The 10737-nt window shown below is 36.1% G+C and overlaps 1 pseudogene; it reads right to left on the bottom strand.

The window, feature by feature from the left end:
* Window positions 1-3685: 3685 nt before the first annotated feature.
* On the bottom strand, window positions 3686-3785 carry LOC122123471 (annotated as a pseudogene).
* Window positions 3786-10737: the final 6952 nt, after the last annotated feature.

Below are 10737 nucleotides of genomic sequence, written 5' to 3' on the forward strand. Positions count from 1 at the left end.
TGCCCAGGATGGCTTCAAACCACAATCGTCAGATCTCAGCCTCCTGAGTAACCAGGATTCCAGCCATGAGCCATCAATGATTTTAATAATTTAGTAAGTTGTGCAGTTACAGAAGTTATAAATTATCTTTATAACCTGTGTAATATATGTGTGTATGTATATATCAATGCATACGGATAGAAATATTTTAGCATATTTTTGCATCTACAATAGATTTGTGAAATCATCCTACATTATAAAATAAAATGGTAGCCGGGTGCCTTTGGCTCATTCCTGTAATCCTAGCTACTCAGGAGGCTGAGATCTGAAGATTGCAAGTCAAAGCAGACAGAAAAGGAAGTCTGAGAGATTCTTATCTCCAATAAACCACTCAAAAACCGGAAGTGGCACCGTGGCCCAAGTGGTAGAGTGCTCGCCTTGAGCTGAAGAGCTGAGGGAAAGCACCCAGATCCAAGTTCAAGCCCCACGACAGATGAAAAATAAATAAACAAAAATAAAATAAAATGGAAACAAAAGTTAATAAGGAGCAAAACAAAGGGAATTGTCACACGTTTCTTGTTGTTGAATGTAATATGAATTGTGAGAATCAGTTTGGCAAAATCATCTGTATTTGAACAAAATGGATAATAGCTATTAAATCCAATTAATCTATTTATCCATATTGTGCATCCTCACACATGAATGTCAAAATCAAACCACAGTTTCTGCCTTTGTATTTAACTCACCTGTTATAAGTTAGAGGATAGATGAAGTAATCAAATAAAGATTAAAATAATAGTAAGTGAGGTTATGAGTTAGAGCTGAAAATGATTTTAAATATGATAATAGCTAATTAAATTGCATATTTCTTACCTTTACACTATTGTCATATCCCTCATTCCCACATTAGAAAAGTACATAGAAGTTTCTCACTAAATAATATGTACAATTATGAAAAAAAGTATTGAAAAAATATGGGCACCGTGTGGTTTTAGCTTATTGTGACCTGTAGGGGGTAGTGTGTTTTTGAGGATTTGCAATACGTTCTAATGGAGATGAAGAGAGGGATATGCTTATTCTGGAAAACTGGCTAGAAGATTGTTCCCAGAAAGATAGTGATGAATTCTTCCAAAAGGTTACAGTAAAATCACTTTCACGACCATGTTCACTGCTGCACTATTCACCGTAGAAAACTTATGGAAACAGCCCAGATGCCCTTTGGCAGAAGGATGGTTAGAGAAAGTGTGGCACATATACACAATTCTATTACACCCATCCATTATGAAGATTGTTACATTATTTGCAAAGAAATGGATAGATCTAAAAATATGTTAAGTAAACTAAGTCAGAGACACACACAAAGGACCCATGTTCTGTCTCATATTTGGAAGATAGAACTTTATACAAGTTTTCACAGCAATATTAACCAAAGCATGCTATTTGCAGAGGAGAATTTAAAAGGTGAATTTTCTTATAAAATTGAATTTTTAATCCAACAAAATGAATACCAGGAAACTATCACTTAAGTTATGAGGAAAATTCAAAGGGAAGGATTAAAAAGAGTTATGGAGTAAGAGAGTGAAGGCATAATATTCAATACAGATAGTATGAAAGTAGAAAAAATTAAACTGGGGTGAGATCTGGAAGGGTGTGGGGAAGTTATGTAAAGATCCATTGTACATAAAAACTGATTTGTGGAATGGAAATTCCCTTGTACAATTATTTAAGATAATAAAAATATAATTAAAAACAATGGAGACACTTTTTCTTAAACTGTGTTCTCTTAAACCATGAGTCAATATAATAGTTTCCTCCTCAGAGATGTTCTTTGCAGGTATTTTCCTCACAGTAACAGAAAAGTGATCAATGCAATGTATATCAATACATAACTTTGCACATCATAAAGAGACACACTATAAATTCTATTTCCATCTCTTTTAAAAATAAAATTGTTTGCTCTATAAATTGATCAGAGGCATGGATATTGTGGCTAGTTAGTGCATTACACATGTCTCTCTCTTCCTCTCTCTCTTTCAAGGTTCTCATAGATAATATGATTGCTCCATAATTATCCTAATTTATTTTGCTTTTATATTTTTGGTTGCATCATTTCACTTTCTGCTCTGCCATTTCTCAAATCATTTACATAGAAGGTATTATTTCCTATTTTCTCATTCCTAGAATAAGCTGCACATGAAGACACCACTGGTCCTCATTTTCAGTCTGTACCTTTTAATACGGAGGAAAATCTTTCCTCTGCTTTCTATCAATTCTCTACTCTCCAGTTAGAATATTTAGAATAGTAAAAATGGAAAAAGAGAAAACAAATCATGGTGAAAAAAAAGATGCAGAAAATTCACCAGTTTTTTCTGACTAGTTCAACCAATGTGAACTATTGGGGAAATACATGGACACCTCATTCCAACTGGTACTCAACGTCTCTGGTTAGGCAATTCTGATGAAGACAAGGAACAAGATGAAAAAGTGAGGAATGGTATCATTTGCAAAAAAAAAAAAAAATGGAGAAGGATCCAAGCAAATTTCTTCTTTGGGCTGCCTAAATTAATCGGCTTGCTACAGTGTGGAGAAATCTTTCCAAAAAGGCCACTCGTGTGAATACTAGGGATGAAGATGAGTATACCGCTCTTCATCGGGAAGCCTACAGTTGACACTGAGACATTGTCCATGAGTTGGTGGCTCGAGGTAGATATTCATGCAATAACTGTGAATGGCTGGACACACCTGCACAGTGCTTATACGTGGAATAATACCAGTGTGGCTTCTTTATTACTTCATCATGATGCAGATACCAGTGTCTAAACTAAAGGCCTCTTGACCCCCTTGCATCTTGCTGCTGGGAATAGAAACAGCAAAGATACGTTTGATCTCCTTCTGTTGAACCATTATATTAAACCAGGTCTGAAGAACAACTTGGAAGAAACTGCATTTGATACTGCCAAAAGATAAGTATGTATGACTACCTCTTTGAAGTTGTGAAAGGCTGTACAAATTGTTCTCCTACGTCTTAATGATTTGGTTAAGTTACTTAAATTTCAAAAATGCCAGTCCATCCTTTGTCTCTGTACAAAATATTTTCACAATACAAAGCAACAGCAATATCTTACTTTAAAAATTCATGGATTCCATGGTATTCTTCCAAATGAATTGCCTGACTTTGATTTCAAAATATATTCAAGAGTTGTTTGTGTACATCTATAATGATTTCTGTAGAGCTTGTGATTTTTTAAATCAGAAATAATTTTAACGTATCTGTTGAAATGAGTAGTACAGAAACTAAAGATATTTCTGGTGCTTGTCTGAAGAAAGTATATTTTAACATATTCTGTATTTTGTTTGTAAGATGTCCATAATCTATTTCATTCTTTCCTAGATATAATACTTTGAATACTACATTGTTATATATTATATAAATTCATTAATAAATGTGTCCTTACAGATTGCATTCCATATAAAAACAGTTTAAGATTCTTTTTTCTCCTAGGTCCTTATAGTATTTTATTTCTTTGGGATAAAATTAAAATGTTATCTAATTTCAAAGTTTTGTAAAGTTATGCTATGTAAAGACCTTTCTAAGGTGAAGATGCCAAACTAACTTTTAATTATATGAATCGCATGTGTTGTTACACTTGTATTTTTGTAATCAACTTTTTAATAACTGTTTTTCATTTCTTGCATCTGAAGAATGAAAAATATGGAATACCTCGCATATTTTCAGATCATCCCTGTCCAAGTGGCATGTTAATCTCTATATTGTTGTAATTTATGTATACGTGCTGCCGAAGCATGTAGTATCCTGTGAATTTAAGTAGTTAATGATGCAATCTTTATACAGGCATATATCCTTGGTTGCCTATTTGTAACAAGGAAACCTTATTGTTACTAACAATGCTATTGATCTTATTTCTCTGAAATTCTGTGTATAGTGGAAAAAATATATTATTCGGTAGATTGCTCACACTTGCAATTATTTTGCCAATGACTATTTTAAGTCTTTTTCATTTTAAATTTCATCATACTTTGAAGCCTTTATAGCTAGATTCAAAGATATGGCTTTTCAAGTACTTATTTATCAACTGAGTTAGCTTTGTGGAGCTAATGGATTCAAAGTAAGCCTTGCTGAAGAGCTACTTCTAAAATTTTGCAGCTTAAAATTTCCCAAATGAGGTCTTACTGGTACAAATGTCTACTGGCCCTTTACCCTTCTTCCATGTAGTAACAGACCAACCAGAATATCTTACCCTGACAGCAAAGATTATCTTACTGGAAAAAAACTAATCTTAGTTACAAGGGATCATGGAGAAATAAACAGTTCTGACTAGAAAGTATTTTATCAAAATATAATTGTTTATTATACCTACCATTTCAAAAGTAGCTAAAGCCAAAAAGGTGAAAAAATTGTTCTTATGCATGATTACCTAATGTCCTGACCTGTCTACCATCCAACCAGGCAGGAACTTACACTACTGAATTTCTATCACCAAATATTTCCATAGCTCCAGGAGAAGTCCATATTTTTTCCTTGATATTAGGCCTTAAATTGGTAATGTTTTAATCTCAGTGTTTCCTCTTGCCTCTAGGCTGTAAATCTACAAATGGTAAAGCTTTAGTTCTAATTCTACCAAACTCTGAGGTAGAGATAATGGAATAATACTGTAAAACAGAGTTGCCTTTGATACCCTAACCACAACAGAACAATGAAAAACATTCCTTATATTACATATAGTTATATATTTTATATTTATATGTGCTAATTTTATGTTTCACTCAATGAAACTTACTAGAATTAATCGATAATTTGACAAATAAATTGATATTTATTACAATAAACAGATTGGAATATAAATAATTAAGTTTAGAATATATATTAGAATATAAGAAGTATCAATGCAATGTCTTCGATATAAACTTGTGATACCTTCTAAGTGTTCTTAGACTCCTGAATTCACATGGCAAAAAAAATGTTGTTTTCCTTTAATATGTAAGGGATTTTACTCTGCTGCTCTGTATATTGTTTTAACTCGCTGGACTCAGAATGGTTTTCTCCATATTTCTGATCATACCTAAATTTTGCTGATATGATGTCCAAAAGGTATTATTCTTCTACAAGACCCACGCGTCCTAGGATCCCAGGTCCCAGTTATCTGCATCATCAGATAACAAGGGCAAGTCCTCATACCTAGGCCCATGCCACATGCCAACAGAAAGTAATTGAAGACTCATCTCAACTTCTCATTTCCTATAATAATGCAGGGCCCCAGTTACATAGGATTTAGCAGTAAGCAATTGTGAAATGCAAGGCAACTTAAAATGAAAGATGAGATCACAAAATCTGAGAGAAACTTCTGTAATTCACACTTTCAATTTACAGATGACCAGCCCATATTAGTGAACAAGATCACAAATGTCACAAGAATATTTTTAATACCCCTCTCCTAATGATTAATGAAAGATTTCAGTCCAGTGTAAGTAGGCCAAAAAATAGTTCCTCGAAGGATAGATCCATAATTTTTCTACCAAGGCTAGGAAAACTTGACTTAGAAGTCAAATATAATTCAGAAAAACATTAATTGAGAAGATCCTTAGTGCTTCAAAACACTGGTACTTCAGTAAAACTTGGTTATGTAGTATAAAAAGGTTGTCATTCTCAAACCAATGGTAACCTATATTTAATCTCCTGAAAATATATTCCTATTCAAATAATTTTTTAGGGGGTCCGGGCATGGGGCCTGATCTCTGAGCCTGGGCGCTGTCCCTCAGCTCTTCAGCTTAAGACTAGCACTCTACCACTTGAGCCACAGCACACTTCCAGATTTTTTTCTTTTTGGTCATGTGATGCTGGGGAATTGAACACAGGACCTCATGCATGCAAGCAAGTGCTTTACCACAGAGCCACCTTCCCAGCGCCTCAAATAAACTTTTTAAAGGAACATTCGCCAAAATAACATTTGACGATTAGATGATACTTAGTAACATTACAAGTTTTTCAAGTGGAAGGAGCAAGTTAAAATAGAGTTGATTTATTATCCAGCACTAACACCAAACAGGTTCAACTATTCCTTAAATTATAGAAATAGTAGCCCCCACCATTTGTGTTGTTCAGTAGATGCCTTCCAGAAATGTGTTATATAGATCAGCCTTCCATATTTCAAGCCTAAACTTTAGCTAATAAAGTAAATTTCATCAAATAATAAGGTACATTTTAAAAGATCACGAATAGTTGCCTTATCATGTTGTTTGATGTTTTCCTTAAGAAATATGGCTTTAAGTCTTGAATATGGGTATTCATCAGAGATGTGACAAACATAAAATCTGTCTTCTATTTCTATCATATTCCTTCACAGTAATAAATTTTAGTTTTCTTCTTTTCCCAAAAGTTATACATAGTAGAGAATATTATCCCATGTAAAATAAAATAATCACAAACCATTGTACAAAGCCATTTATAAAAACTGGTAGTTAGGAAAGCATTCTAAGCCATTTTTAAACTTTCTTGTTGACTAAATATTAATCTTCCAAATGGATGAGAATAAAATCATGTATAGGTGCTTCACGACTTCAGTCTTGCAAATTGTTATTGCAGATGAATTAATTATGGAAATATGAGCTGATATCAGTTCAAGTATGTGCAGGATAGAAATGCCATAGAATGTATATAAACCTGTCAAAGTATGAACAGACAGTTTAACAGAATGACTATCAAAAAGTTGAGACCAGAGAAGAATATTAGTAAAAACATAGAATGAATGAAAAATGAAAAAGTGGCAAGTACAACTAGAATACTCAATGTACACATGTGATAAAGGAAGTGGTAAATCTGAAATAAATCTTGGAGAAGGGATTGGTTGAGAATGATAGAAGGAGTGACTCTGATCCAGGAGCATTGGACAATTACATGGACATATTTAATTGTAACACAATTGCACAACCTTTTGAAATTTAGTTAAAAACACAACAAAAACCAAACACACAAAAATCACAACCAAACAGCAACCTCTAGAGAGTATGAATATGACCTCTCAAAATTTTAAATAGTTAATCAAGGGCAGTATGGGAAAAGCAAACCAACTGTTCAAAGAGGGCAGTTTGGGGTAGGGGAGAATTTTGAACAGATTTAAATAGATTGTCTAAGGTTATAAATCACTTACATCTGCAGCAAATATTTTCTAATGGGAGATCTCTTTGTCTGAACTGGATATTCCAGTCCTGAGATACATTTGATAGCTGGTGCATATAGAATGGAAGAAACAAGATCAAAACTCATTACTAGGTTGGAGAGAAAACAGTACTCTATGTTTTCTCTCTTCTCTCTTTACTACTCTTTTTCATACTTTTCAGTCAAGTGATTTTGAATTATATCTTTCCTTCTTTGTTTTGGCAAAGTAATTTTGTCAAAGTAATTCACTAAAGATTATTTGCCATTTTTTCTATTACGCTGTTTACTTGTCCAAGCGAATCCATTAAACTTCCCTCTTGCATTTGGTTGCCACGAAAACCCATCTATGATAATGAGGACAAACTCTCATGTAAAACGTTGTCTCCAAAGAACCAGTTGAAGAAGCTGTGATCAGAGTTCCGGGAAGATGGCGGAGGAGAAGCTGGAATCTGAACAAGCTCTCGCATAGAAAGCAGTTTTAGAGTTCCAGTTAACAGTCCTAAGCCAGAGAATCACACCAAGTGTGCCATCACAGGACAGAGAGTTAGACAAGAGAGGAGAAGCCAAGACAAGGAGACACATCTGAGCGCCTGCCAGCAGCCGCCGCAGCGGCGGCAGGGTCGCAGCAGCGACCACAGCCGCGGCCATACCTGAGCGCTCACACAGAGAGTCTGGGACGAAGGAGCCAGACGCAGCGGGTGAGAGGATTCTACTCAACACCAGCAAGAACCTACAAGGAGCGGACAACTTCATCCTGCAGTTTGCAGACCAGAGACGACCCAGGATCCAAGACTCGGCGAGAGTAGAAGCCTGACGTCCTCACTCCTTCTCAGGGAGCAGAGGAGGGAAGGCCACCCCGCCCCCCACAGCACTGGTGATCTCCATCTTGGATACCGACAAAGCTCGGAGGAGCTGCTAGCTCCAACTCAGGCCTTGGAATAAAACGAGTCATTTAACAGGTCACAAGAACTTAACGGCAAAGTGACCTGCCAGACTCAGCTCCATCCAGGGAAAAGTCACCCAGCTCAGGCACCAGCCATTGGAGTGGCTTTCCTCACTGGGTAACCAGAGCCAGAGGCTGCCCCTCCCTCTAGCAGCCTCCACAATCAATTGAAAAACAGCAACCCTGAGAATGGCTCCAGGGTGGGCTCTGAATTTTTCACAAAATAGCCCCAGGGAAAAGCTACTGTTTGTTGAAAGGCCTCAACCCTACCAGAACCTAGCCTCATCACCCCTCTTTTGTGATTCTCAAAGCAGATCACCCTCCCATTAAACTAACCTGGGAGGGGGATCTCAAAATCTTGGGTAAAGCAGAGCATTTTTCTGCCTGTTCGAAGAAACTGACTTAAGAAACCAATCAAGCCACAGGACCTCAAGCTGACCAGAGACTCCAACAAGAGGCTGGTTACAGACAAAAGGGAGATACAGGATTCTTCCTACCCCTCCCAAAAAAATAAAAAAAAAAAATCAAAGAACTTTTTTTTCTTCTTTTCTTTTTTCTTTCTTTCTTTTTTTTTTTTTGGTACCTTATATATATAAAAACTTTTTTTCCTTTTCTAAAACTTTTATTAATCTTTAATTTTTGCCTTTTTTGAAAAAATAATTGTTTTCCAGTAACTTTTTTTCCCCCTCTTATAATTTTTATTTTAGGAATACGTGAATGTACGTTTTCTTTTTTCTTGTCTTCTCTCTCTTTTTCTTTCTTTCTTAATTATCTTTTTGTTTTTTGTCTAGCTCTACTGAACTTCTGATCTTTTTTTTTCTCCCTTTCTTATCCTTTTCACCTTTTCCTTTCTTTTGTTCTTCTGTATGTGACTTAACTCTTGTCCTGCACATCCTCAGATAAACCCATAGTTAACTAGTAGACCCTATCCCCCATTGTGTACACACTTAATCCACAAATGTATTACTCAATCCAAAACCTCTGAGACTTAAATTCCTTAATAGCAGTACTACCTCTTTATACCTATATAATCTTTTAAGCATTTTTTAAGTTTTTCACATCTCCTCTATCTCCCTCCTGTTTTCTCATTATATTCAAATCCCTCTATAAATAGATGGTCTTTCAATCTCCATAACTATATTAATTTTTACGTTTCTAATTTTTTTTCTGGTCTCTTTTCATTTCTCTTTCCCTTTCTTCTTTTTTATCTCCCTCTCTACTTGCATCCTACCCAACCTATTTCCTGCATTGAGATGAGGACATAGTTAACTCTCCCTGTGCCTCCCCACACCAATCTATTCCTAATTTTTACCCACATCTCTCCCTAACCCTAAAAATTTCTGGTTTTCCAAATTCTTCTCTGCGGTTCGAAGCCCATTAACATTTAGTTGTTTGATGTTGAATAGATGTATCTTTTGAACTAGATTGTATCTGTAGACTATTGACTATAAATGCAAACGTTGGTTGATGGTGGCCTTAAGATAGTGTGCTAGCACAAAACTGGTCCTATTTTCATCTCAAATGGGCAGAGTAAGCCGGAAAAACACAAGAAAAATGGCAAATCCGGGTATCTCAATTCCCAATCTTGACAATCAGGGGTCAGATCAGATAATGAACAATCCAGAGGAGAGTTCCCAAATAGCTCTACAAACGCTGGTGGCAAACAAGATAAATGAGAAGTTTGACAACTAACAAAGGACTCTCTATGAGCGTGATAGGGAGAGAGAGGAGGCATCCCAAAAGTTTATACAGGAATATCATAAGCGTGAGGAAGCTACTCAAAAACTGATACAGGATTTGCGTGAACAACTTGAGAACACTCAAAGAGAAAGGGAGGAATGGCGTGAGCAGGCTGAGAACACTCAAAGAGAACTGCAGGAATCCCACGAACGGGAGGAAAGAGACCTGCAGGAATCCCACAAACCGGAGGAAGCTAATCAAAGAGTAATTCAGGAATTGAGAGACCAGGTAGAGAACACACAAAGATCACTAAAGGCATTCATGGAATCCATTAACAAAGAGCAGAAGGAAGTCAGGGAGACCACAAAGGGAATGCTGAATGGAACCCAACAGAAGGAATGGGAGTCCAAAGAAACCATAACGAATCAACGAAGTGATTTGAGAACAAACACTGACCACCAAATTAAGGAAGTAAAGAAATTCATACAAGACCTAAAAGAGAGCTTCAACAAAGAACTTGAAGCCATCAAAGCTGACCAACTAGAAGGAAAAGAGATAAAAAACAAAGTAGAGAGTCTTGACAGCAGGTTAGACCATGCAGAAGATCGAATCTCAGGGATTGAAGACAGCCTAGATATTATAGAGAAAGAACATACAACCATCCAAGACAAGTCCAAGAAGTATGATAGATCTATCCAACACCTGGAAGACACCATCAGAAGGCCTCATCTAAGGATAATGGGTGTAGAGGAGCACCTAGAAACAGAAGTTAATGGTCTAGGAAATTTGTTTAACAGGATCCTAGCAGAGAACTTCCCAAACATACAAAAAGATAGGCCTATTCAGATACAAGAAGCTTTTAGAACCCCAAATAGACCAGACCAGAATAGGACATCCCACCGTCACATTATAATCCACACAGGATCAACTCAGACCAAGGAAAATATCCTTAAAGCTGTCA

Source organism: Dipodomys spectabilis, unplaced genomic scaffold (assembly GCF_019054845.1).
Source record: "Dipodomys spectabilis isolate Male_0828 unplaced genomic scaffold, ASM1905484v1 ptg000228l, whole genome shotgun sequence".
Classification (NCBI taxonomy): Eukaryota; Metazoa; Chordata; class Mammalia; order Rodentia; family Heteromyidae; genus Dipodomys; species Dipodomys spectabilis.